Source organism: Coturnix japonica, chromosome 2 (genome assembly GCF_054131305.1).
Source record: "Coturnix japonica strain WE chromosome 2, WE-NBRP24, whole genome shotgun sequence".
Taxonomy (NCBI): Eukaryota; Metazoa; Chordata; class Aves; order Galliformes; family Phasianidae; genus Coturnix; species Coturnix japonica.
Window position 1 is genome coordinate 118,911,877 of NC_140664.1, and position 22,067 is coordinate 118,933,943.

At 41.6% G+C, this 22,067-nt stretch overlaps 1 protein-coding gene across 6 annotated transcripts in view; it reads right to left on the bottom strand.

Annotated features, from left to right (window-relative positions):
• Positions 1-22,067, bottom strand: part of ANKIB1 (ankyrin repeat and IBR domain containing 1) — a 77,258-nt gene that overhangs the window by 54,490 nt on the left and 701 nt on the right. For 4 of the 6 annotated variants that reach the window (XM_085540581.1, XM_015853347.3, XM_015853348.3 and 1 more), the window contains exon 1: positions 21,629-22,053. The exons of the other annotated variants lie outside the window; for them this stretch is intronic. The gene's annotated coding sequence lies outside the window, so the exon portion shown is untranslated. Of the gene's footprint in view, positions 1-21,628; positions 22,054-22,067 lie in introns of those variants that run through there. 6 annotated transcript variants of the gene reach the window in all.

Sequence of the window (22,067 nt, forward strand, 5' to 3'; positions counted from 1 at the left end):
GAAAGCAAAATTATCAAGGATTATAAAACAGAGCAATGATGTGGCTTTGAATAGACAAGAAGAACTTTTCCCAAAACCAAGAATCAGCAAGAGGTATTGAAAATGTAGCAAATGGCTAATGCAACTATAATCATCATATTATTAAAAGAAAATTAAATATGATAGAATGGGGACAGTGCATGAAAGCACTTCAGGTGAAAGCAAACAGCTTCTATTTGATGTGATGGCAAGAAACCAATCTCTGGAAGAGCACAAGGAGAGAAGTGACAGGGTCAAAACTAATCCAGAAAACAACTCCCTATTTAAAATACAGGATACTATAAACTGTGCTAATGTCTTCCAGCTTCATTCAATATCCAAAAGGACATTCATCTTTCTCACTCAGCCTTTTATGCCTCAAAAATCTGGTGGGCCACAGTGTGGTTTTCTTTTCTGCATTAGCCATTAAATGTGTCAGTACAAATACCCTGTGGGTACACGGGGGCAAAGCTGCCTTTGTACGCTGCCAGTAAGAGACGCCTCCCAGCACCTCATGAAGTCAGAAGAAACCAACACCCAACAGCTGTTGCCTCTCTCAAGCTGCTGAGTGCTTGCTGGATATTCCAGGTCTGCCTGCCTGTGGTCGCCAGCTTGGCTCCTACCAAACAGACCAACCACTTCAGAGTTCAAAGGAGGCCCTGCTCCAGCTGAAGGAAGAAAAGGACAAAACATGAGCTGATACAGCAAACTTCTGCATCTGAGAATGGCTGAAATCGGCCCAGGCTGTCTTAGTTGTTTGTTTTTTTCTTTCAGTTAGAGGCTTCCAATCCATTATGTGCTCTCAGAGGACAGTAAGCTAACAAGGCCAGCACTAGAATCAGGCAGTAATTCATCCCAGAAAGGAAACTTAGTTTGCTCTTTCAACCCCTCCTCTCATGTGTCTGAAGGTAAAGGGCACACAGTACGTGTGTATCCTCCCAAAAGAGATGGGGCCTGGAAGGCCCAGCCGGGTCATGGCCTCAAGGCTGTTCTTGCTCTGGTTTGCATAAATTCAGCATAAGAAATTCCTAGGCTATTTTTTAATTTGTTGTATTACAAAAAACATTGCAGTATAACAAAAATGACAATACAAATATGACAGTTTTCAAATATTTTACCTTAATTCAATGAGACCCTAGCAGAGTTTTATATGACAAAGACCTGTTTGGTAAGCAGATCTGTTTGCTGCATTTTAAAGTTCTATGATAATAAAAGAGCTGTATCATAGCCTTTATTGTACTACTTATTGTCACCATCATTGTAACATTTATAGCAATTGAAATATCATTTCTACCTTTAATCCAAAGAGTACAGGAAAAACTAAACGCAGTGTTTGCTTACTACATCCCTTCACTCTTGTTTCAGAGTTTCAAACATCAACCATCTTATTTAAAATAAGAGACTGTTTTACTACTCTGTCATTCCCAAATAAAAGTTCCAACTTAAAGCACAAAACTAAAAGTCACTTATTACTTTAAAGTCTGAAGATTCTTACAAAGTCAAACAGGAGCATCGCACTTCTCTGCTTTGGCACAGAACTGTAAAACTGCTATGGACTTATTAGCAACACTGCTAAAAGCAGCACTTTGATACCACAGCTCCATAAATATTTAACAGAGATGGACACTCCCACAGGAGCCTGAAGAACAAGTGTAAGATCAAAAAAGAGCGAGTACAGAAAGAGGTGGGTAGCTGAAGGCACAAATGCAATTTGGTTGCAGTTGCACCAGCTGCCCAATTATTGATTTTTTCATGGGCAACATGATGTTAGTGAGTCTGAAGGAGGACAGTTTGAATGGCTTTACCGGATTTCAGAAGTAGCTCCTGCCTAGAAATAGTGCCAGGCTGCTTGCTCAAAATTCATGACAAATATTGTATGAGAGGGATCAAACAGCTATTTTTGAAACCCCTTACTTCTAACACTCATTAAAGAGCAATGTATTCAATAAACAAGACCTTATTGAGATGACACGTCTCTAAATTTACATCTGACCGGCTTTAATACTGAAGCAAGTTTTCTTGCTGAACGTAGCACTTAGCATGTGATCGTACAGCAGCAGTGTCCTATCCTGGGAGATCAGGGAAGGGAAAGGGAGACACACTGTACTACACAGCACTGCTTAGCAAACTTAGTAAAAAATACTGTGGTTTAACTGCAATAAGAAAATGCTGAATACTTCTTGCACAAAAAAAAAAAAGTAAAAATCTTTATATAACAAGCAAAAATAATCAGTAGAACTTGACATCATTTAAACACTTTGTAATTGAACACTGTAACCCTGAAAAGTTGGAATACAATTTGTAGGAACAAACAAACAAGCAAACCATATTTTGTACTCAAAAGTATTTTTTTCATGTAAATTATAAGAACCTGATGGTGAAGAAGACAGACATTACAGTCACTAACAACTATATCTTGATACTATCAAAATTACTAAAATTGGTCTATGTACCATTTCTTTTGCCCTTGCAAAGACAACTGATAATGAATTGCCAAGACAGAAGGATAATGCTGAAAACACAAAATATTCTGCATTCTAAAGGCATATTCTGTTCTAAGCACAGTTAGCTCCAAAGGTAACTATTTTATTTGCTTTGGATACTGCAGTTAACCAGCCCGTTTTTAAAAGGTGAGTTTGTAAAATATTTCCTGCAGTCTGCCCTGCATTACAAATCAAATCATTTGCAGAAGGGAATCATGAACAGCTTCATGTTTTAGGAAAAAGACAAGTAACCCGTTATATTTAGAGTGCTGCACCACGATGCTGGTGATCTTCACTACTGGGACGTTCCAACACGTTCCAATCTACAGAATCAAGTTATGGAAAAGAACTACTTTATTTTATTTTTTAAACTAACTTGGCTTTGTTGTTGCTGTTGTTTTACACTGAAATATTCCAAGGTTTGTGCCAAAAGAGCTTAAGTCATCATGAAATAATGGAAGCATCTTATCCACTTGAAACCTTCTGAATGGAGCTTAACTTTGTCAAACTCAGTTTTATGTTTAACATGCTAAAATACAGATCAAACAATATCTGAACGCAGAAAACCATATGCAACTATAAGTGCCTTAAACCTTTGTAGAAAGAAAACCAATATATACCTTCTCTTTGTTTTAAATACCAAGGTTGAAAGTAACAAATTTTTCCTGCTGGTACTTGTGTACATTCTGAGAAGGCTTAAAGTTATGGCTGAAGTTGGTAGTTTGAGACTTCAGCTTGCTAACTCAGGCACAAAGACTTCAATCCAGGTAGAAGATTTCCTTCCAGACACGCTTCTTTTGCTTGTGCCCAACTCGGGTTTATGGAGAAGAAATAATCTTAAGCAGGGCTCTGGCTTCCTTTGCCTTGATACACTGTCAGCTATGTGATCCAGACAAATGTAGCAGAGATTAGAAGCAGGTATAACTTTATAGAAACAAAACTACATTTTGTAGCTAAAGTAATTGCTACATGAATTTCCATGGTGTTGTCTGCAGTACTTACATTCTTCATCATCAAAATGAAATGTGGCAAACCCACTGGGAGTAGGTAAATAAATATAAGGTAGCACAAGATACTGTAGAGTCAGATGAGCACAGTGTTCGTGCAGATTGCCAAAACAATAATAAAAATCTAATGGCGCAGTTTAAAAGGTGCATCTGTTTCCATCCTTCTTTTGTATCCTAAGAGAACAAAAGTTCAGTAAAACATAATAGAATTATCATTCTGTAACTGCACCCTGGAGTATGAAATAGTCTCACTTGTAATTGCAAATTATTTCAGATTCATTCCAGGACACCACATCTTTGGAAAAGTATTTTAAAAGAAAAAACAAAAACAACAAAAACACAACAAAATCTGCTCAGTTCTCTGAAATCCACATAAAACTTTGGAGCTGCTCTCAGTAAAACATTTTGCCAGGACCTTAACGATCTGATTTCATTTGCTGTAGCTTAGTTACTGACACAAGAGATGTTCTCCTTCATGGCCTTTTCAGGCTCCAGCCATAAAACACCGCAGGACTCCTTTGGGGACAGCTTTTCAATCCTCTGCTTAAGTAGAATCAAATCTTAAATAACATAAAATACCTGTACCTAGTACACTGCTGACATTACTACCCAAAGATCTATTTAGATCAGTAGCTGAAGAAATGCAGTAAGGAATGCTTGAAATTCTTGTAGATTAACTCAAGCTAAATGCAGGAATGCTTGATAGTTCTGGCATTATAATTTCAAACAGTGTTTGTTGTTGTGTAACAAATGCACGATAGACTGCTCAACCTACTAAAATATCTCTAAACACTTCTGACACAGTGCATAAAATACTGGTGGCTCAAAAAATGTCTATAGAAGTGTTTTCTCTACCGCAAGTCACACCACTTTTGCATCACGTACCCCAGAAGCAAAAGTGAACAAGTATCATCCAGTCTTCTATATAAAGATGTACAAGCAGCTGATGACTCAGAACAGTTTGCATCAGTAACAAACTGACAAATACGAACTGGCAGAGACTGGCAGTGTTCCCTCAGTGCCCCTCATGCTGGCAGCACGAGAGCTCCAAATGCTTGTGATGCCCTTCTCCTTACCCTCTTGCACCAAGGTCACTGTGCCAGCTGGGGGTGGGGGGCTCCTTTTCAAGAAGGGCCTGGGACATGCTTTGTTTGATTATACAATAAGCAATGATCCAGATCAGCTCAGTTACAAATGTCTATCACCTCTAAAATCAGTTCCAGCAGACAAAAGATACACGGTAAAAGAACCACGAAGGATTACAACATGAGGGCTTACAGGGTAACAGACAGGGGAATAAACAGACTGGCCCTGTGTGGAGCAGAGTTCAAAAAAATGTGGGGGTATCTATCAGGTTGAGATGCTTAGAAAACCAGAGGGTAATCCCAAGCACTGTGTGCAGGTTTGGGTACCACAACATTAGAAGGACATGAAACTACTAGAGAGTGTCCAGAGGAGAATTACAAAGATGGTGAGGGGTCTAAAGGGCAAGACATATGAGGAGCAGCTGAGGTCCCTGGGTTTGCTGAGCCCAGAGCAGAGGAGCTGAGGGGGAGGCCTGATGGTGGCTGCAGCTCCTCACAGGGAGCGGAGGGCAGCGCTGAGCTCTGCTCTGTGACAGAGACAGGGCCCGAGGGGACGGCATGGAGCTGTGTCAGGGGAAGGGCAGCTGGCCTTAGGGAAAGGATCTGCACCAGAGGCCTGTGTGTATGGAAAGGGCTGCCCAGGGCAGTGGGCATGGCCCCAAATACCAGATTTCAATGAGTGTCTGGACAGCCTCTTAAACACAGGGTTTGGATTTTCAGTGGTGCTGTGTGGGGTCAGGGCTGGACACAGAGGTTCTTGTGGGTCCCTTTCAATTTCAGATATTCTATTCTATGGATACTGTTAGAAAGGAACAGAAATAGACCACAGCAACTCAAGAACAGCTATAAAAAAACAACAAGGAACTTGATTAACCAGCCTAAATAGGGGGCAATGTACCCTGACCCTGTCTGACTGAGTTCAGGATGTATTTTTCAAGTACACTTGCTTAGCTTAACATAGCTTAAAAGCCTTGTTAAGATTCAGGTGAATAGGTTTGAAACTGCACTGTAGCCTGAAGAGAAAACTGTAGAGCCTCTGTTATCCAGCCAGCTGAAAGCCCTCATGTTAGTACAATGCCAGCACCATTAAACTAATACAAAGAAATCCAAACTTTTTGGCCTTCCAGGCACATCAACTGAAAGCAAAAACAAAGAGGCTGCTGACATGGAGCTGCTCAAGATCAGAACCCTCCACACGAACAGCCAAAACAATTCTTATACACTGAAAAACCTCAACACAGTCCTGAAGCACACACCTCCCAGCTTGACAATGCTTCTCATAGGGAAGTGAACTATTCAGTAGGGTCACACTGTAGCTATACCTTGTAAATATGAAAAAGGTCTAGATGGTGGATCTCACCAGATAAGACTATGAATACACAAGGTAAGAGTGACATAGGACATCTCTACTTGGTGTATTATAATTACTACGTACACATCTATGGGACTAAGCTTCCTAAAATACACTCTACATTAAAAGAATATCTGTTTCTATGCTATTCAAGTGGGCAGTGAGGAAAACATATTCAGCTGCTGGAGAAAGATGACAAATGATATTCACAAAAGTGCTGGACTAGAAACAAACACGCACATACTTTTATTGTTTCCTGGAAGCATTCTTACATGCTAGCTCTGTTCTCCATAAAGCTAAAAGACAACGTGACCTCACTGATCTTTCAAAGATACTGTGATTTTTTTCAGATGAATGAACAAATCAATTTCCTTTCAACAAAGAGGCAATTTAACTGGTCAGCACTCCTTTAAAGCAACATTCACTTGAGGTCTAAACACAGAATGCAGGAGATCGCTGTGTGCTTGAAATGAAACAGATTCCCACAGCAAAACACAACTTCTACACGGTATTCAAGAGACACAACTTGAGGAACTGTTTAATTCCTTCAAGTCAAAGATTTGCACACCCTGTTTGCCAAGGTGCTCAGTTCCCAGAATCTTGAGAACACTGCTGCTCCAAAGCTGTCCCTCAGCTAACCACACCAAGGTGCCATTACTTGCACCTAACCAATACCCAAAAACTAGTTGCAGTTCTGATCAAATATTTAATATACCCACTGGCAAAATGCTGACTCTGACAGGGAAATGGCAAAAGACATACGGGAATTAATCTAATGCTAATTTACACAATTATGTGTTTCAAAATGTAACTTGAAATGTTTGTAACTTTTGGCATAACATGTATACTGAAATATTGGGTTGCTTATTCCACTGGCTACAAACTCGTTAATCATGCACATAAAGGCTATGCATAACAAAATTTAGTTACAGCATGTCACTTACAGTTTGTTATAGTGAAGATTATACTTTGCTCTAGTGTAATTGCAATGAGACACAGTGTTGTTGGTGTGATAGTGATTTAGGATTTAAGATAATATCAAGCCAAAGAAAACTAAGAAAAAGAGTGGAAATAAAGTTTATTTAATGAAATAACAACAAAACACTCATCCCTCTCTCCAAAAAACACAACACATACACAAAAAAAACCCTACCCCAAAACACCCCCACACAAAAAAGCATCCCTTAGTTGTTCTCTTAATAAAATCAATGTACCTCGTGACTGGCATAGACACTAATGCAACCCTAATGACTGCTGTTCTTAATAGAATTCTATATTGACTTTTACTATGTAAGGCAAGGAGAAGAGGAAAGAGAAATTGTACCAGAGTCTCTTCTTGTGCAAAATCTGACCCACTTCACATCAAAATGCTTGAAATGGAGTATAGAGGCTTAATGTTACAAAGATTTTCAAGAGCCAGTCTTATAAAAGTATCTGTATTAGCCAAGTAATTAAATTTGTATGACTTCATTTGAAAAGATCTTTAGGTATTTACTTGAAGTAACTGTACGGACATTGGGATGATACAACAGCTACCTGTGTTTGGTGATTAGTAGAACCTTCTCCATGACTGCTCCCAAGAGCAATGGTAAAGCCAAGCAGAGAAGACAGGAACAGCAGTTCTGTCATCTCTTCCATGCTCCCATAGCTCCTGCTGGCATCAGGAGAGGTAGCAGAAAAAAAGAGGCAGGAGTAACAAGATTGCTTGGATTGCAAGGAGCAATTAGAATGCAGGACACAAGGGAAAACAGCCTAAAGAGTTGGTGGGCAGAAAGTAAAAACAGGAACGGGAAAGGACAGTGAAGAGCCTGCATCACGCACACACTGTTACAATGGATGCTAAATAAGGAAAACCAAGTAGGTGTTTATTTAAACTGACAGACATAAGAGCATACACAAGTAGGTGATTTGTACTTGTCCTACAAACATTCCTTTTTCTGGCTTTTATTTCCAGGAAGTGACTGTCCCTATGCTGGCTTTTATTTCTTGGAAATGATTGAGATCACATAAGTCTCTTAAAATGACATCTACTTTCATTGCTGAAACTTTCTCAAGTAATATGCGTCTGTGTTACTTGTCCATACAATATGGCAGCCAGGACTAGGAGGTTTCCTTCAGGAGCAAAGACAGAGCAAGGAATGAGCTTGAGTTGACAGAACACCCTGCAGTACTCCTTACTCATTATGCCATGAGGGTTTTTGTTTACCTACATTATATAGTTCAGCCAGAGCATGGTTCTCAGTCACTATTTTGAATGCAAGAGGTCAAAATAGAATCATTTAATTGTGAACATGCACTCCTGTATTTGTGAGTATCTGCTGTGTACACAGTAACTACATACACTTCACATCCTTCTGTAGTGTATCCATACTCAGAGTACCAGGTAGCTCAGTTTTTCCTGAAGCATACCACTGCTTTTATGATTTTGAAACGACTTGGAGTCATCAACACTGCAGGACTAATAGCCTCTTTCCACAAGTTGCGACATTTCTGATGCCCAGAATACTGAATTACTATCACTTATTCACAGAATCAAGTACCTTACGGTGCATTATTTTTCATATTTTCACTGATAGAAAATACATCCCCAAACCAGTGACACTGAGAAGCGAGCTTTCCTCAAGTTAGTTGTTCCTCAACTAGTTGTTCAAACGAGTCTCCCCGAAGCATAAACAAACCATTAATACTACTACTTCTCCTGACATCTAAACCTTAAAAAAGTCTCTTACAATGTGCTTTATAATTAGTATTTACATTAAAAATCTATGCCATAAGCAAAGGAAGCAGATGTTCTATGATAGAAATAAAGTCATTTTTCATTTCGCATTTCACTTTTTCGATGTTCATTTCATAGCTGAGATTGCTGAGAAGTGTGGAGTGTTGTTCATTGTGATCTCTGCTCATTCCTGCCTGGCACACACTTCTAGTGTATGCAGAGAAATGTAGTTAAGACACACCCCACTCTTATCTCATCGTTCTTTCAAAAACCAAGTCAGATTTTTCTGTTGTAGCCTTTATTAAACAGCAAAACTTCAACATAAAACCTGCTTTTTATTTTCTAAACCACAGCATTCCAGTTACCAGATTCTTACAACTTGTTTCTACTGCCTGAAAACAAAAAGCTCTGTTTGTGCAGAACTGTGTTGTAACAATAAAAGAGCATCTGTGCACCAATAAATCCAACTGCATTTGTACTGATTAAGGCTAACTGGTATGCAGTAGGTTTTCATTTTAAATTATTGCAGCAGTTGTAGAAAGTCAGGAAGAGCTTTGTTTTATTGGTTTAGCATACAGGCTACATCATACCATGCTTCACTAAGCAGCCTATGTAATCAAATGATTCTTCCTTCAGATAAAATCATTTAGCATTCTTTTTCTTCCTCAGTGCACTAATTCAATGGCAACTTCCATGAGTTTGGACTAAAGAACATTGAGGCATCTCTTTGGACATATAATCCTACAGGTTCTGGTAAAAGCTAAGGGAAGGCAGGCCTGCTCAAACGTACCTGATGCAGTGTGAAGATGCAATCCCAACCAGGTACTGAGAAAGGAAGGGCCCTGTTCGCTGTGCTTGCAAGGAACAAGATTTATCTACTGGAAGGGGATTAGGATGGTGCTGATCTTCCAGCAGAATCTCAGATGATTTCTCCAGGGCGTTTCTCTAACAACATAATGAGTTTAGATGCTGAAGAAATGCAGGAGTAGTGTTCCTCAGTTTCAGTTACCCACTGTTCCTGGACCTCACAAGCTAATAGATATAATTCAGTATCTTTCTGACAGCAGACAGTTCTACATGTTACAGAAAGAGCTGTAAAAAGCCTAATTAGACAATAAACAATCTGCTAAGAGAAAAAATGTCTTTAGTCCAACAACTAATGGATTGGCCACATCCTGAAATGCAGATTCTTCATCACACATATTTATTTGTGAATGTTCTTACTGTCTGTATCATTATGTCCATGACTTCAAAAATTCTAATAGATTCTTGGAGCCAACGTGTTACTGATATAATTGATATTCAGTGTGGAAAGCGGATTACCCAGCCAACTAAGGAACTCAAAACATTAATGAGCTTTTGGTCACTGCATTAGCAAAAAAATGAAAATAAATTTTAAAAAATAGATAATTCTTTATAAAAATATAAGACAAGCTTTAGAAAAAACAAACTGAAGATATTAAGCCAGGAGTTCAAAATGACTGTAGGTCTGCCAAGGAGTCCTCTGCAGTTTTGGAACTTATTTCACACAGATTGGGGAAAAGAAAGAAAGAGACAAACAAACAAATGACAAACCGTGCAGCTCCTTAAAAATAAAAGCAATTTTTCCTTGGGAATAAATATGCAAAATTCCGAATGCAATTAAAACAAGTTAATTCCTACCTTAAGAGAATCCTATATCCAACCACAATTTTCTTTGAAGATGTCAGCTACAAGCAAGCTGAAGATGATTTTATTCATGTATAATATTAATGACAACCAGATTACTCTTTCAATTGCAGCAATCTCATTTAGCTCTTCTAATGTTTGTATGTCAACATTTTATTGATAAATGCATTTTTTCACGTGGCTTTTGTGAAACAACACTGGATCTGGATTGCAGCAAAATTTCTATCGAGTCACAGTACGAATATTCTTCACATACCTGAAACCAAACAGAAGGTAACTTCAGTTCTTTTAAGAGCTTTTTGTTACCAACATGTGAGTCTTCCATTCCCATTTTGTTTCCAAAGATGATATAATTGAAATAATGGTCGTACTGAATCAGATACCTCTCATCTAATACTTTGTCTGAGAAAGCTGACAGTAGAGTATACCACAGGAAAGTATCAAAACTGGTAAGTATGAACCAATCCTTTTCCACAATCCTCCCCTCATCTTCAGTAATTTAGCACTTGATGAATGCATGAGCCGATCGTGCAGCATGTGTGTTAATACGCTGCAGTACATTTTTCTTCCGTTAATTGGTACAAAAACTCCCTGACACTTATGGGAATTTTTTAACAGACACAACAATTTCACAGCTTAACCATTCTGTGTGAAGAAACACCTTTCTGTTTGTAATCTGACACTTGAGAAATGCCATTTTCACTATCTACAAAAGCTGAGAAGCAGACAGCAAAAAAAACAACCCTCTACTTATTTTTGTGATTTTAGAGATTTCTATCATATTGCCTGCTACAATAATTCATCCTGCTGTCAGATCAATCTTTTTAGAGGTTACTCTTACATATTGATTCCTAATTCTTATGAAATGGATTCGGTCCAAGTTTTCTGTTCCTTTTTGCTGTTTCAGATCTTTTTCCAGTGTCACCACAGCACTTCTGAGCTGAGAGAGCAGAAGCAGCATGCAAAATGCATGGATTTACATGGATTTACATGGTGGTGGTGTGACCTTTAATCATTCAGCACACAATTTCCTTCTGGGGATGGTAGTAGGCATTGAGCTGATTTTTCCTCAGTGATATTAATTGTAGCCTTGAGATCTTGTTTATGAGTGGTTGTAGTACAGGTAACCATTTTATACAGAAATTAAGATTTAGATTCCTTTTTCCAACCCTTGGACTCTTTCACATTTATCTAAACTGATTTTCACATGCTTTCTTCTCACCACTTACCATCCTTTCCAGATCACGTATCTGTACATCAAACAGCACAGGTCCTAGCAGTCATCTATCTGGGACCTTGTCAGTAACCTTAAGCCACTGTGAAAACTGCCTATTTTTTTTTCCTATTTGTTTTAACCAGCTACTTCTCCATGTGAAGGACCCTCCTTCTCTCCCACACCTGGATTCATTAAGACTTTTGATCAAGGCACTGTGTCAAATGCCTTTTGGAAATCCAACTACATTATAACAACCATATTTTCATTTCAAGAAATTCAACAGGTTTATGGCCCCTGACTTTTCCCTTAGGACAACCACTGACTGTTCCTCAGGTTGCTGTATTCCTCCATGTGTCATCTGATGCAGCCCATTCTTACAGAGTTTCTACTAATATTCCAGATACAGACATCAGGCTTACACTAACAGCCAGTAAGCCAGCACTGAAGTAGTGTTAAAGTAAATGTGACAAAATGTAATTTTTGCACGGTTTTAATTATCAAGAAGTGTACTAAAGAAAGCCATATTCACATCAAGAAAAATAACCTGGAAGTCTCTCCACAGCTTTACCACAAGATTCAAGGCAGGCTGACAGCTCTGAGATCAGACCTACAAAATTAGACCCTGGCTCTTATCACAACATCCGTACATCTCACTTTGGCAAATGATACGTTATAAAGGGACGGTGTCTATGCTAATCTCCTTTACTTTGCTTGATTCAGCCAGAATTCTGTAAAGAAAATCTTTGAGGCCTATTTCTTACACTAAGATGAAAGGGCGACAGTCTGTCTTTCAATGATACTAAACTATGTTAGACTTCCCACTGCCTCATGAAAGACTTCTCTCTTGCTGAGAGAAACTGAATTATGAGGGAAAGGCTGTAGCCAGGCATAGGACAAAGAACACAAGCTGCTAAGAGAGGGAATTCAGCACACTGCTTCTTGTTGAACAAGAAGTCCTAGGAGTCCTCAGAGAGGAAACTACCTGTAGGGGAGAAAACAACAGAATACAGTAATGTCTTTCTCCAGAGGGAAAGAGGAAGCTGACAGACGCAGTGTAGTACAGTATTATTAAGGAAAATCTTACGTGAGCATGGTATGAGCCACCTCAGCAGCCTTCTACATAAACCATACCTTCTACATGCAAATAAGCACATAGCACTTAGTAATGCTTTTCAGATACTTTGTGACACTGAAAAACAGATGACAGCATAAGCACCCTAATGCACTTTTTCTCCAGTCATGTTCATGGTATCAAATACACCTTGCTTTCCTTACTTCTCTACTTCATAATGACAACAAATAAAAGGAAACTTAAAAAAAATTTGCCCCTCTTCTCCAAATTTCCTGGTTCCTCCACTCTCCTGTAGTCTGTAAACCTTATCGCTTTTCTTACTACTCTTCTCCACAACTTCTTTGCAAGGGAAGAAAAAGGAAATGCCTTCTCACCTAAAACCCTTGAATGGCCAACACAGATCTGAAAAATCTTACTGAAGATTTCCCAATACAAAAGAGAAGATTTCCTTGTGCAGAAACAGATTTTACAATCAACACTAATTATAGTCTAACAAAACAGCCAGGAAATATTTTGCTTTTTATCCTTCAAACCAGAACACTGCGAAAAAGGGCATCATTATAAAAAGACTTAGACTGTAACTTGACAGTTATGTGTGATCTCTGTTATCTGAGGTAACAGATTTAAGCCTGCTCAATACCAGATTGTGAATGGTCCCCACAGCACAAGCCTTTGGCTTGCAATTCAATAGCTACAACCATCACATGCATCCCACTAATTTGTCTTCACCGACTGTCCAAGTTTTTGCAGGATGCTTTCAGATTTTTTTGGATGGAAAGCTGCTGCCTTCTTACTTCTTATAGCCAGTAACTGTGCCACAATCATGGTTTCTGAAAAGCAGCATTCACTGGATTCCTATACCTTCTGCTTTATATTGCTTGTTGTTGAGCCCATCTATTATCAAAAGACAGTGTGGTGCTCACACAGCTTAGACTCCATTCATCACTGACTTTGCTGGTCGCACTACTCCTCCATGCAGTTCCCAGAGCTGTAAGAAAAGAATGCCTGACCACGCTGCCTGCACCACCAGCTTGCCAGTGGGCTTGGTGTTTCTGGTGAGTAAAAGTGACTTCTAGGACCTCAGTGCTACTTATTTGCTGCTACACAACATGCAGAGATCCCACAGAACAGAAAGATCCAGGTCATACTCTTGATCTGGGAGGTGTCAGTGATACTGTGCAATAGATTCCCAGCCAACACTATTTCTGAACGCTGCTCAGAGAAAGTCACAGAGGACATCTGCACAGGGGCTTTCCCTGACGCGTCGGAGCTGTGAACAAGACACTTTCCTTCCTGCCACCTCCACAGGCAGCCGTGCCTCTTCATGTGGGGGAAGACTCTGATGTCCCCAGACACAGTTGCAGAGCAGACACATCAGGCACAGTAGGTGTATGGCCTCCATTCCAAGCTGAGATGGTGCAATGCAGCCTGCTTATACAAAAGAGCAGAGTAAACCTCGTCACCCTGCCACCCTCTGAGGTCTGACAAGACTACTCGCTTCCTCTGCCATCATGCCTGGTGAGGCTGTCCTTAAGCAGCCTCATCTGTTGCTAGGGAAATTCAATTAGCAAACCAGCACTTGCTGGGTTCTGGTAGAACTTTGAGTAAAGAGAGACGGAAACACACTGAGGTCACACTCAAAAATACAAAGCTTGTAAGAAGAAGAATCCTACAGCAGGTTTTATTTCACACACCTGTAGGAACAAAGGCAACCAGCGGCAGTTGAGACAGTAGCCAAGAGGAACAAGCTGTATTAGTTTCAAAAGCCCTCAGACTTATGACACGCATAAACACACAGGGATTGCTTTATGGAAAACATGCCACAGCGCCAAACATACAGACACCTATTTAAAAATGGTTCTTACTGCTCATAAAGAGACCACAAGAGACAACAACAGAACTTTAATTATCCCCTGCACTTCTTGTTCCTGTCTTGGGTTGTCCTCCCCCAGGCCCAATGCTCTGTCATAGCCGCCCAGATCACTGTATGACCTTTACCAGACCTCCCTGAGAGCTTCAGAAATTAGAAAATGGTTTTTATTGTTATTATGAAGCACTTACTTGGCACACTGGAAATCTGCCTCCATTATTTTTTTATAATGCTAATGTTGTTTGAGAAACTTAGACTGTAGAGTCTAAAATGGTTTAAATTGACACCAGAGCTGATCTTGCCTTTCCTGTTTCTAATCCACCTTTCCCATACACTCATATTCCAACACTGCCCAGTGTTAATGCTTTATTAGCCACAAGACTCTGATAGTGGCACTGCTTTCAAAAGGGACACTGCATGGAGCAGAGACAGGAGGATGCAGCCAGGCAGAGTGGGAGGCTGCAGACACAGAGCACATGTTGCAGCACCAGAGCCACGCTCCTGCTGCACCCCAGCTTGTAAGCACCCCGTGCCAAACCAGCTACAATGAGTACCAGGATGCAAACTCCCATAGAGGAACTGGCACAGCAATCACTCCAGCTCCTCCAGATACCTCAGCAGAACTGGCACCTGCCAGTTCTAATCTTTGCACAAAAACAGGGATGATGGTTAATAGCAGCAGATGTTCAAATCCTGATACTATGCAAGCAAGATCTAGGTGGAAATACCAACTAAAATAACTGCCCAAGGGGCAGCAAAAGCACACAGCTGACCCTGCATTTAATGAATGGCAAACACATCCAAGTCCTGCTACCTTGGCAGTCAAAAAGCAAGGCAGCAGTGGGGAGAGATGTTTGTTTTAGCTGCAGAGGACCCAGCAGGACTCTACTGAGAACAAGTTCTACTGACTTGAACTAACACGATACTGAAGAAAGAAAAGCCCAGCACAGCCCCTATTCACCTGCAGTTTGGAAGTGGGTAACATTTAACATCAAGCAGCAATTCTTTGTATTCTTCCTATATTGCATATCCTGTTGGATGATATTTTATAATCGATTTAAACTCACTTTGGAACATATCCAGGGATACGATTTCCATGCTGGTGGAGATGCAGAAACTGAAATATCCAATCAACAGGCTGTAGGTATGTTTTAGAGGATCTAAGTCTTACGGTTTTCTGAAAACCTCACATGCAAAAAGCCTAGTGCCACCCTATGTGCATGTACAACATCCTGCATAGCAGGAAGAGTATTCCGGATGTACTGAATTGCTCCCTAGAAGACTCAGAAGGGAGAAAACAGCAATAGATAAGAAGGAAGAGAAGCAGAACATCTATATAATGGTAAAAATAAGAAGGATCTCAGAAGCAGAACCTAACAACTCAAAGAGCATCCATGACTAACAACAAAAACACACATCTATGAGAGATGGAATTGAAAAAACAAACAAAAAAACCAAAAACCCTCCCTTTTCAAGTGGCTGTTTGTATGAAAACCACCTGAATTCCATGTACTCTACTACCCACTGGAGCAGAATGGAGAGTTCTGGATCTATTCTGCTTTCCAGAATGGAGAACATTCCAGGGATTAGGGACACCTATCTAAGCAGAGCTATTACATTACATTTGCAGGGTGCAATTAAGTACCTGTGTGAACCAGATATTTTATTTGCTTCATCAAGTGGAACGTCAAACTCCATAACAAAATCCTTCAATCTTCAGCTTTACTGCTTCATGTCTTACTGAATCCACTCTGGAAACAGAATACTCATGCCTGCTTTTCTAAGTGAAAAACTCTAAACGGTCACTTCAATTTGAAGAATGCTAATATATAAAGAGAAAGGGCTCTTCTTTACAGGAATCCTAGTTGCAGAGAGTCAGTACAACACACACCACTCTGCATCACGTCACTTACAGCAGCCGGGTGAGCAGCTTGGAAAGGACAACAGGAATCATCAGACAACTTCAGAAAGCAGCCAGGCAGCCATGGGGAAAAGAAAGTATGCAATGGCTAAAGTGAGGCATGATGTGGAGTATGCCGTCTGGCTCCAGGAATGTGATTTATTTTCACAGTAAGCCATGAGTAGACTGGAACATTTTTTTTTGTTCAAAGTTCATACTGAGGCTTTAAGTTACAAAAATAAACTTCTTGAACTTCATTTAGCATTGAGCCAGCCTGCCTTTATGTGCATATCGTTATTACTTTGAAGTGGGGAAGCTAAAAGATATTGAAAACATCCAGAAAATACTGTCTGGTTTCATACAGAAGTTATATCCAGGAAATAGATGATCTCGATTTTTTCCTTAGCAAAGATTGGTTATTTTGGAACTCATGAACAGCTGTTAAAATTGAGAACCTTTATACCTGCAAAAAATGAAAGACATAGTTACTAGCAACTCCTTAGGGCTATCCTAACACCACAATCTCCACAACCAAACAAATTCAGTGTACTTTGAAGGCTTCTGACTAATTTAGGAGAAACTTGATTCATCCTTTTCTTAAGAGAATCATACCATTAGGCAAACCCTGGCCTTTCCTGCCGTTCCTCAGACACCAGAAACCAACAAACCCATGCTACTTTGGGCAACAGCACATGCCAGTAGCTATATCTTTTTATAAAGGAATATAGAGAAATCCTATATAGTAGTCTGCAATCATACGTATACACACACTGCTTACAGTGGATGTCTCCAAAGAAAGAGCAGCTCCTTCTTGGCTTATAAAGCCCCGCAGCCTTATTCGGGCTTATAAAGGCCCGCAGCCTTCTTTAAACAGCGAAGACACCCAGCTCATCCAGCTTTTCATTTTACACTGTATGATCCTACTACCTAATCACGATGGTAGCCTTCCCCTAGACTGCCCTAGTACATCAGCATCTCTACTGGGAAGCCCAAAGCAGACACTGCTTCAGATACAATCACATAAACGCCAAGTAGACAGAAATAATCACTTGTCTCAGCCGCTGGCTTCTCTCTTCTTAAGTAAAGGCGCTCTGCTGACTCATGTTAACTTGGTGTCCTCCAGGAAAGTGATGTCACATGCAGCAAAGTTGCTTTCCAGGTTATTCTGTTTCAATTTGCAGACTCCACTGAACTTCATGAGGCTTCAGCCCACCCTTTTTTCAGCCGGCTGAGGCCCGTGAGAGCAGCAGTGCTGCCTGGCAGTGCACAGGGCTGACATCTTACTGAACACAATTATGCCTTGAAACAGGTGACAAACTTTCAAGCAGTTAAACATTAACTAATGAACATTATGAAGATCTTTTATTTCAGTATACAAGGCACTTAGTAAAGCTGCTTCTTTATCCACAACTTGGGCTGTTGTGGCTTTATTTATTTTGTATTTCAGATGCACAGTCTGTGCTTGGTGGCTCACTGAAATAGCTCCAATCAAAAATATCCTCTCCGACACGTTCTTCTGAATATGGAGACCTATGCTCACATACCAACTGTGTCAGTGATTTTAACAAGTCAAGGAGCAAGGCCAGAGAACACAGTAGTTGAGTTAATTCACAAAGAGTACTTCAATCTTAGAGCAGCATACAATGTACAGCGCTGCACAGACCTACGTTATTTGATAATTCCATAACATTACTTCTGGAGGAAAAAAACAATGTGTCAAACCACTGCTGAAGAGCCATGTGCCCTCCTCCCATGAAATGTGCTATGTAACTGCCTTGAAAGCCCAAATTCTCACCTTATAGTTAAAGACAGTGCTCCATCAGCATAAGATCTGAAACTGCTAAAGCATATACCCTGCATTATTAGCACAGCTGCAACTTTGGGCTTCAGTTTAGTAGCTGTATGTTTTTGCAGTTTCTCAAAGGTACCGATAAACTCACCATTTTGAAAGAGCAACAACTCATTTTCTGGGCTCTATGCTGCCAAGACATTTCTACATATCGATCTGCAGACGGAGAGTCGACTGTGTATTTCCTTGTCTCTCAGCTGCTTTGAGAAATAACACACAGCAAAGCCACCTGGATTTAAAGAACATCCTGAAAAAGTAACATTTCTGCACATCTACACACACAAGGAATGGAGAGAAAACATTCCAGAGGAGAATTCTACTGCAACAGCATTCACAGGTTGCTGCTGCTTAAAATAAGTCCTAACGTACGCACAGCCCTGCATTTCTAGTAATTTAAGATCAGGGTGAAAATCAGCCTCACACAAACAGGACATGATGCTCCTGCAGCCACCTGATACATCCCCTACATGGATGAGCAGGGCCTGTTTTGAAAGCAGAATTTTGAACTAGAAAAATCTAATTCTCTCCTATGCAAAATGCCAAGAAAAGCAATTACCAGGTGATGCACCCGGGACAGAGAATCAGCTGCCAACTTTGGTTTACATTTAATTGCCTTTGCAAACAAAACAGTCAAGAATTCTTCCATTAGCATATGCATAGTTAACACTGTTAACTTAATTTTCCCCAGAACAGCTTTGAAGCCTCCAAACTGTATTGTTCTCAAAGCATCTCACATTCCAAAAAGGTCACCAGCCCCTACAGGACCTTTTTTGTTGAGATTTTAAGATAATTATCAGAGAATTAAACTTAATTTTCACACTTAACTGAGAAGTGGTAAAACAATGATTGTGGCTACCTCACACATTACCTCTAGGTGACATCATTTATTACAGTCTACATCAAGTCAAAACCAAATGATGTTTTGCTTTACACAGCCTTCAATTCTACATGAAATAAAAGATAGAAGACGATACAAAGAAGTAGAGGGGAAACAGCACAATGCAGAGAGGTGCTCTGAGAGCAGCAGAAATGCTGTATGGAAAAGCAATAACAGAGGTGAGAAAGAAAAAAAAGCTGTTTTAAAGGCAAAACATTAAGAAAAAGCCTGTCTACATAAGAAGTATTCCAGTACTTTTAGTTAATCCAGAACTTGAGAACAAGCAATAGACTTGTTCTTTAGAATGTGTTTCTTATCTTCCTATCTCTTACACCAGCTTCTGAAAAAAAGACACGTAAGAAGTTACATTTCAGAAAATCAGTCCAGAATTACAAACATTTCTTCATGTAGGAGGTATCCAAGCAGTGATTTACTGTGTTGCTCAAACAAGAAAGGAAGCCACAGCCAACTGCTCTGATAGCAAAACAACTCACTTTGGTTTTCAAAGCTTATTATCCAGTTACCAAAAGTTGAGACTGTTTAACTGACTTGCATCACACGCTCTTGCAGACAGTGCCGAAGTCAATTGTGTTAGGTCTTCTCCTCTATGAAAAGCTATACTTTGTTTCACAACACTAAAATGAGAAAGGGTTATTATGCCATTGCACTTGGCCACCAGCAGTGAATACAAATGGACTAGTTCTGATCGTTGCAGTGAACTCAGGCCTTACTCAGAACACCACAGTGACTCAGAACTGCCCAGACTGCACTTCTGATGCAGCCCTTATTATATAGCAAAAGCTAAGTGGTTTTCAGCAGTTTAAATATACCCCTCCGAAATGAATATATACCACTTGGCTACCGTCTGTCTGTCTTTACTCCACTTTTGGTGACTGTAGGTCTTCCAGGAGTGTTTTTGGTTCATTTATGTGTATGTTTTTAGAGCGTTATTTTCACAAAGTACACGTCAAAATTGAAAACCTAGTTTTTTGTCCTTATTAAAGAGGGGGAAACCCCCAAGAAATTTAACATAGGGATCCCTCTTTGCTATGTACCAGCATCAGCGATGCAAAACACAGCAGTGTGATCAGACACACAACTGATCCATCACACATATTTGTAAGCTCTGCCTTTCCAATTCTCTGCTTACTGTCATGAGTCACCTTATCAGAGGAGACAAAGTTCCAACAAGGCCAACACCAGAAAGCGACTTCAAGAATTCACATCTGAGGGGAAGTTCATTAACAGCTCAGGCAATGGAGACGGTATGAAATCTAAGCAGCAAAGTAAAAACATGAAACCACAGAACAAAAATAATTGGGGAAAAATAACTAATACATCACTAAAATATTTTATACCCTTATGACTAAACTAAGACTTGTTGCAGGACTACAGGAACTTTTGGGACTCTTCATTTGAGCCAATCGTGCATTCCACAACCACAAAAAAGCAACGTTTAAGAAGATATCTGGCTGTAAGTGCCACCACATCCGTATACCCATCTCAAGGAAATGAGAGAGATGTTAGGAACTGAAAAATGATGTCACTTTCTGTAAGAACAGAGCCTCTTTCTTGTGGGTGAAGAAGTACTTTCCCCCGTATCCAAAAGCCAAAGGATCACACTTCACGCTCAAAGAGATGGAGAAGCACAGATAAAATCCCCAGATGTGCAGGACTCTTCCCTTTCAGCCTCTCCTCATCGCTAAGCTCTACAATCAATAGCTTTCTCCAAAGCAGCCTCTCTCTTTTCAGAACGCGTATGTGGATGTCAGTACACCTGATGCTCACCCACAACCAAAACGCCACATTTCATTAAGGAAGGCGAGGCCATGAGCAAAACACGGGTCACAGGAGAACACCTCACTCTGCAGAGCACTTTATGGGGACTCGGTGCTGTGTCGGGACCTCGTATGGTGTTTGCTCTCCATAAACCAAAAGGACAGCCAGCGCTGTGCTGTGTTATCACCGTTCCTCAGTGTTCAGAAGCCATTGGATTCCCAGTGCACACTCCGACACGCCTCAGAGAGCGGTGCCGCTCCGGACACACACACTATGCTGATGTGCTGACACTACCGGGGCTCAACACTTTTCTCTGGAAAAATACAAACGAGACCGTGCTCGTTCGCTCTCATTCCTGAAGGGCCGCGTATGGCCGCATCACGGAGCTCTCGGCACGGGGCCGTCCCGCCGGGCTCACCGCACGCTGCCGCTGCCGACACTTTTCCTTCCGCCCCTGGGGCCCGGTGGGAGGCCCGGCAGGAGCGGCGGCCTCGCCCAGCGCTCAACTTTCCGGTGTATCCCCGCGGCCCCTCGCCCGCAGCTCCGCCAGACGCCCGCGGCCCGGGGAGGGGGGTTCCGCCACCGCTCCGCCACGGCGCCTCCTGTCAGCCCGGCCCGGCGCCGCCCTTGGTTCTCCCCGCGCCGAGGACACCGCGGAGCCCCCGCCCCGCCCGGGATGCGGAGCCGCCGCCCCGACGCGCTCGGTCTCGTAGCTGCAACCGCGGCGGGGCACTCACCGCTCCTCACAGGGGCTCTCCCCGGCCCTTTCCAGCACCTCCATTCGCTCTGCGGACGCTCCCGTCTCTGTTTCCCCGCTGTCTCTAGAGCGCTCTGTCTGTCGGCCGGGCCGTGTCACGGGGCTGTCGGCCGGCGGTGCCGCTCGCTACGCGCGGGCGGAGCGCTACGGTACGGCTCCGGCTGCCGCTGCCCCTTTGTTCGAGGCGGCGCTGCCCGGGCCCGTGCGGGGCTTCCCCTCAGCACCCGCCCGCCCGACGGCGGCAGCGCCTCGTGCCCCCCACCCGCTCCGCTCCTCTCCGCTCCTCTCGTCCCTCTCTCCGCCCGCGGTCAGCGATCGGCGGCGGCAGAAGTTCAGGCCGCCGACCCGGAAACTCATCGGCGGCCGCGGCCCGCGGGGCTCCGACGGGAAGCGAATCGCAGAGCCGGGGGAGGGCGCGG